Source organism: Amia ocellicauda, unplaced genomic scaffold, assembly GCF_036373705.1.
Source record: "Amia ocellicauda isolate fAmiCal2 unplaced genomic scaffold, fAmiCal2.hap1 HAP1_SCAFFOLD_74, whole genome shotgun sequence".
Lineage (NCBI taxonomy): Eukaryota > Metazoa > Chordata > Actinopteri > Amiiformes > Amiidae > Amia > Amia ocellicauda.
In genome coordinates this window covers 196,722-202,721 of record NW_027103001.1, presented here as the reverse complement: position 1 = coordinate 202,721, position 6,000 = coordinate 196,722, and the positions used below count along the sequence as shown (strand labels likewise).

General features: G+C 46.6%; 4 non-coding genes and 10 pseudogenes across 4 annotated transcripts; all 14 read left to right on the top strand.

Moving 5' to 3' along the window:
• The first annotated feature begins 1,120 nt into the window (after positions 1-1,120).
• On the top strand, positions 1,121-1,239 carry LOC136742510 (uncharacterized; annotated as a pseudogene).
• Positions 1,240-1,455: 216 nt separating this feature from the next.
• Positions 1,456-1,574, top strand: LOC136742497 (uncharacterized; annotated as a pseudogene).
• Positions 1,575-1,789: 215 nt separating this feature from the next.
• Positions 1,790-1,908, top strand: LOC136742399 (uncharacterized; annotated as a pseudogene).
• Positions 1,909-2,123: 215 nt separating this feature from the next.
• Positions 2,124-2,242, top strand: LOC136742585 (5S ribosomal RNA). Its single transcript, XR_010814957.1, has one exon. It is a non-coding gene; the product is annotated as a 5S ribosomal RNA (ribosomal RNA).
• Positions 2,243-2,452: 210 nt separating this feature from the next.
• On the top strand, positions 2,453-2,571 carry LOC136742495 (uncharacterized; annotated as a pseudogene).
• A 224-nt stretch (positions 2,572-2,795) lies between these two features.
• Positions 2,796-2,914, top strand: LOC136742496 (5S ribosomal RNA). The gene has a single exon (XR_010814948.1). It is a non-coding gene; the product is annotated as a 5S ribosomal RNA (ribosomal RNA).
• Positions 2,915-3,123: 209 nt separating this feature from the next.
• LOC136742349 (uncharacterized) lies at positions 3,124-3,242 on the top strand (annotated as a pseudogene).
• Positions 3,243-3,787: 545 nt separating this feature from the next.
• On the top strand, positions 3,788-3,906 carry LOC136742618 (5S ribosomal RNA). The gene has a single exon (XR_010814989.1). It is a non-coding gene; the product is annotated as a 5S ribosomal RNA (ribosomal RNA).
• A 220-nt stretch (positions 3,907-4,126) lies between these two features.
• Positions 4,127-4,245, top strand: LOC136742493 (uncharacterized; annotated as a pseudogene).
• Positions 4,246-4,455: 210 nt separating this feature from the next.
• On the top strand, positions 4,456-4,574 carry LOC136742558 (uncharacterized; annotated as a pseudogene).
• Positions 4,575-4,791: 217 nt separating this feature from the next.
• LOC136742521 (uncharacterized) lies at positions 4,792-4,910 on the top strand (annotated as a pseudogene).
• A 218-nt stretch (positions 4,911-5,128) lies between these two features.
• LOC136742441 (uncharacterized) lies at positions 5,129-5,247 on the top strand (annotated as a pseudogene).
• A 209-nt stretch (positions 5,248-5,456) lies between these two features.
• LOC136742426 (5S ribosomal RNA) lies at positions 5,457-5,575 on the top strand. Its single transcript, XR_010814941.1, has one exon. It is a non-coding gene; the product is annotated as a 5S ribosomal RNA (ribosomal RNA).
• Positions 5,576-5,790: 215 nt separating this feature from the next.
• LOC136742515 (uncharacterized) lies at positions 5,791-5,909 on the top strand (annotated as a pseudogene).
• The last annotated feature ends 91 nt before the right edge of the window (positions 5,910-6,000 follow it).

Genomic DNA, 6,000 nt, shown 5'->3' with positions numbered 1-6,000 from the left:
TCTGAGTATTTCACAATCTGCTCAGTTACTGGGATTTTCACGCACAACCATTTCTAGGGTTTACAAAGAATGGTGTGAAAAGGGAAAAACATCCAGTATGCGGCAGTCCTGTGGGCGAAAATGCCTTGTTGATGCTAGAGGTCAGAGGAGAATGGGCCGACTGATTCAAGCTGATAGAAGAGCAACTTTGACTGAAATAACCACTCGTTACAAACGAGGTATGCAGCAAAGCATTTGTGAAGCCACAACACGTACAACCTTGAGGCGGATGGGCTACAACAGCAGAAGACCCCACCGGGTACCACTCATCTCCACTACAAATAGGAAAAAGAGCTGAGACATTCAGATGGTAGAGTCAGAATTTGGCGTAAACAGAATGAGAATATGGATCCATCATGTCTTGTTACCACTGTGCTGGCTGGTGGTGGTGGTGTAATGGTGTGGGGGATGTCTTCTTGGCACACTTTAGGCCCCTTAGTGCCAATTGGGCATCGTTTAAATGCTACGGCCTACCTGAGCATTGTTTCTGACCATGTCCATCCCTTTTTGACCACCATGTACCCATCCTCTGATGGCTACTTCCAGCAGGATAATGCACCATGTCACAAAGGTCGAATCATTTCAAATTGGTTTCTTGAACATGACAATGAGTTCACTGTACTAAACTGGCCCCCACAGTCACCAGATCTCAACCCAATAGAGCATCTTTGGGATGTGGTGGAACGGGAGCTTCGTGCCCTGGATGTGCATCACACAAATCTCCATCAACTGCAAGATGCTATCCTATCAATATGGGCCAACATTTCTAAAGAATGCTTTCAGCACCTTGTTGAATCAATGCCACGTAGAATTAAAGCAGTTCTGAAGGCGAAAGGGGGTCAAACACAATATTAGTATGGTGTTCCTAATAATCCATTAGGTGAGTTCATCGTAGCTCTTAATACTCTCTTTCTGTCTGGTGGAGATATAATTGAAGTATTTTACACGTACCCGGCTACTTTCAACACCCATTGCTGCACTGATATTTTTCCCTCCATTTTTCTTTATCCATTTTTTTTTTGCTGGAAGTTCCGTCAATACCCGTCAGCCTTTAAGAGACATCATGCAGCCAGGCCTCTTGGCTTGCGGCCACACCGTCCTGAACGCGCCCAATCTCATCAGATCTCGGAAGCTAAACGGGGCAAGGGTTCGTCAGTACTTGGATGGGAGACCTCCTGGAAATACCTGGTGCTGCAAGCTTTTTACGTCTCCTGGGAAACTTCATCGTAGCTCTTAATACTCTCTATCTGTCTGGAGGAGATATAATTGAAGTATTGTACACGTACCCGGCTACTTTCAAAACCCTTTGCTGCACTGATATTTTTCCCTCCATTTTTCTTTTTTCTTTTTTTTTTTGCTGGCAGTTCCGTCAATATCCACCAGCCTTTAAGAGACATCATGCAGCCAGGCATCTTGGCTTGCGGCCACACCATCCTGAACGCGCCCGATCTCGTCAGATCTCGGAAGCTAAACGGGGCAGGACCTGGTCAGTACATGAAAGTGAGACCTCCTGGAAATACCTAGTGCTGCAAGCTTTTACGTCTCCTGGGTAACTTTATCGTAGCTCTTAATACTCTCTCTCTGTCTGGAGGAGATATAATTGAAGTATTGTACACGTACCCGGCTACTTTCAAAACCCTTTGCTGCACTGATATTTTTCCCTCCATTTTTCTTTTTTCTTTTTTTTTTTGCTGGAAGTTCCGTCAATACCCGCCAGCCTTAAAGAGACATCATGCAGCCAGGCCCCTTGGCTTGCGGCCACACCATCCTGAACGCGCCCGATCTCGTCAGATCTCGGAAGCTAAACGGGGCAGGACCTGGTCAGTACATGAATGTGAGACCTCCTGGAAATACCTGGTGCTGCAAGCTTTTATGTCTCCTGGGTAACTTTATCGTAGCTCTTAATACTCTCTATCTGTCTGGAGGAGATATAATTGAAGTATTGTACACGTACCCAGCTACTGTCAACACCATTTGCTGCACTGATATTTTTCCATCCATTTTTCTTTTTTTTTTTTTTTTTTGCTGGAAGTTCCGTCAATACCCGCCAACCTTTAAGAGACATCATGCAGCCAGGCCTCTCGGCTTGCGGCCACACCGTCCTGAATGCGCCCGATCTCGTCAGATCTCGGAAGCGAAACGGGGCAGGGCCTGGTCAGTACTTGGATGGGAGACCTCCTAGAAATACCAGGTGCTGCAAGCTTTTTACGTCTCCTGGGTAACTTCATCGTAGCTCTTAATACTCTCTTTCTGTCTCCAGGAGATATAATTGAAGAATTGTACTCGTACCCGGCTACTTTCAACACCCCTTGCTGCACTGGTATATTTCCCTCTATTTTTCTTTTTTTTTTTTGCTGGCAGTTCCGTCAATATCCGCCAGCCTTTAAGAGACATCATGCAGCCAGGCATCTTGGCTTGCGGCCACACCATCCTGAACGCGCCCGATCTCGTCAGATCTCGGAAGCTAAACGGGGCAGGACCTGGTCAGTACATGAAAGTGAGACCTCCTGGAAATACCTAGTGCTGCAAGCTTTTACGTCTCCTGGGTAACTTTATCGTAGCTCTTAATACTCTCTCTCTGTCTGGAGGAGATATAATTGAAGTATTGTACACGTATCCAGCTACTGTCAACACCCTTTGCTGCACTGATATTTTTCCATCCATTTTTCTTTTTTCTTTTTTTATTTTTTTTTTTTGCTGGAAGTTCCGTCAATACCCGCCAACCTTTAAGAGACATCATGCAGCCAGGCCTTTCGGCTTGTGGCCACACCGTCCTGAATGCGCCCGATCTCGTCAGATCTCGGAAGCTAAACGGGGCAGGGCCTGGTCAGTACTTGGATGGGAGACCTCCTAGAAATACCAGGTGCTGCAAGCTTTTTACGTCTCCTGGGTAACTTCATCGTAGCTCTTAATACTCTCTTTCTGTCTCCAGGAGATATAATTGAAGAATTGTACACGTACCCGGCTACTTTCAACACCCTTTGCTGCACTGGTATATTTCCCTCTATTTTTCTTTTTTTTTTTGCTGGCATTTCCGTCAATACCCGCCAGCCTTTAAGAGACATCATGCAGCCAGGAATCTTGGCTTGCGGCCACACCATCCTGAACGCGCCCGATCTTGTCAGATCTCGGAAGCTAAATGGGGCAGGGCCTGGTCAGTACTTGGATGGGAGACCTCCTAGAAATACCAGGTGCTGCAAGCTTTTTACGTCTCCTGGGTAACTTCATCGTAGCTCTTAATACTCTCTTTCTGTCTCCAGGAGATATAATTGAAGAATTGTACACGTACCCGGCTACTTTCAACACCCTTTGCTGCACTGGTATATTTCCCTCTATTTTTCTTTTTTTTTTTTGCTGGCAGTTCCGTCAATACCCGCCAACCTTTAAGAGACATCATGCAGCCAGGCCTCACGGCTTGCGGCCACACCGTCCTGAACGTGCCCGATGTCGTAAGATCTCGGAAGCTAAACGGGGCAGGACCTGGTCAGTACATGAAAGTGAGACCTCCTGGAAATACCTGGTGCTGCAAGATTTTACGTCTCCTGGGTAACTTTATCGTAGCTCTTAGTTCTCTCTTTCTGTCTGGAGGAGATATAATTGAAGAATTGTACACGTACCCAGCTACTGTCAACACCCTTTGCTGCACTGATATTTTTCCATCCATTTTTCTTTTTTTTTTTTTTTTTTTGCTGGAAGTTCCGTCAATACCCGCCAACCTTTAAGAGACATCATGCAGCCAGGCCTTTTGACTTGTGGCCACACCGTCCTGAATGCGCCCGATCTCGTCAGATCTCGGAAGCTAAACGGGGCAGGGCCTGGTCAGTACTTGGATGGGAGACCTCCTAGAAATACCAGGTGCTGCAAGCTTTTTACGTCTCCTGGGTAACTTCATCGTAGCTCTTAATACTCTCTTTCTGTCGCCAGGAGATATAATTGAAGAATTGTACACGTACCCGGCTACTTTCAACACCTTTTCCTGCACTGATATTTTTCCCTCCATTTTTCTTTTTTTGTTTTTTTTTTTTTTGGTGGAAATTCCGTCAATACCCGCTAGCCTTTAAGAGACATCATGCAGCCAGACATCTCGGCTTGCGGCCACACCGTCCTGAACGCGCCCGATCTTGTCAGATCTCGGAAGCTAAATGGGGCAGGACCTGGTCAGTACTTAAATGTGAGACCTCCTGGAAATACCAGGTGCTGCCAGCTTTTTACGTCTCCTGGGGAACTTCACCGTAGCTCTTAATACTCTCTTTCTGTCTGGAGAAGATATAATTGAAGAATTGTACACGTACCCGGCTACTTTCAACACCCTTTGCTGCACTGGTATTTTTCCCTCTATTTTTCTTTTTTTTTTTTGCTGGCAGTTCCGTCAATACCCGCCAGCCTTTAAGAGACATCATGCAGCCAGGCATCTCGGCTTGCGGCCACACCAACCTGAACGCGCCCGATCTCGTCAGATCACGGAAGCTAAACGGTGCAGGACCTGGTTAGTACATGAATGTGAGACCTCCTGGAAATACCTAGTGCTGCAAGCTTTTACGTCTCCTGGGTAACTTTATCGTAGCTCTTAATACTCTCTATCTGTCTGGAGGAGATATAATTGAAGAATTGTACATGTACCCGGCTACTTTCAACACCCTTTGCTGCACTGATATTTTTCCCTCCCTTTTTCTTTTTTTTTTTTTTTTTTTTTGCTGGAAGTTCCGTCAATACCCACCAGCCTACAGAGACATCATGCAGCCGGCCCTCTTGGCTTTCGGCCACACCGTCCTGAACGCGCACGATATCGTCAGATCTCTGAAGCTAAACGGGGCAGGGCCTGGTCAGTACTTAGATGGGAGACCTCCTGGAAATACCTGGTGCTGCAAGCTTTTTACGTCTCCTGTGAAACTTCATCGTAGCTCTTAATACTCTCTATCTGTCTGGAGCAGATATAATTGAAGTATTGTACACGTACCCGGCTACTTTCAACACCCTTTCCTGCACTGATATTTTTCCCTCCATTTTCCTTTTTTTTTTGTTTTTTTTTGCTGGAAGTTCCGTCAACACCCGCCAGCCTTTAAGAGACATCATGCAGCCAGGCCTCTTGGCTTGTGGCCACACCATCCTGAACGCGCCCGATCTCGTCAGATCTCGGAAGGTAAAAGTGGCAGGGCCTGGTCAGTACTTGGATGGCTGACCTCCTAGAAATACCAGGTGCTGCAAGCTTTTTACGTCTCCTGGGTAACTTCATCGTAGCTCTTAATACTCTCTTTCTGTCTGCAGGAGATATAATTGAAGAATTGTACACGTACCCGGCTACTTTCAACACCCTTTGCTGCACTGGTTTTTCTCTCTCCATTTCTCTTTTTTTTATTGCTGGATGTTCCGTCAAAACCCGCCAACCATTAAGAGACATCATGCAGCCAGGCGCCTTGGCTTGCGGCCACACCATCCTGAACGCGCCCGATCTCGTCAGATCTCGAAAGCTAAACGGGGCAGGGCCTGGTCAGTACTTGGATGGGAGACCTCCTGGAAATACCAGGTGCTGCAAGCTTTTTACGTCTGCTGGGTAACTTCACCGTAGCTCTTAATACTCTCTTTCTGTCTGGAGGAGATATAATTGAAGTATTGTACACGTACCCGGCTACTTTCAACACCCATTGCTGCACTGATATTTTTCCCTCCATTTTTCTTTTTTTTTTTTTTTTTGCTGGAAGTTCCGTCAATACCTGCCAACCATTAAGACATATCATGCAGCCAGGCCTCTCGGCTGGCGGCCACACCGCCCTGAACACCCCCAATCTCGTCAGACCTCGGAAGCTGAACGGGGCAGGGCCTGTTCAGTACTTGCATGGGAGACCTGCTGGAAATACCAGGTGCTGCAAGCTTTTTACGTCTGCTGGGTAATTTCACCGTAGCTGTTAATACTCTCTTTCTGTCTGGAAGAGATGTAATTGAAGAATTGTACACGTACCCGGC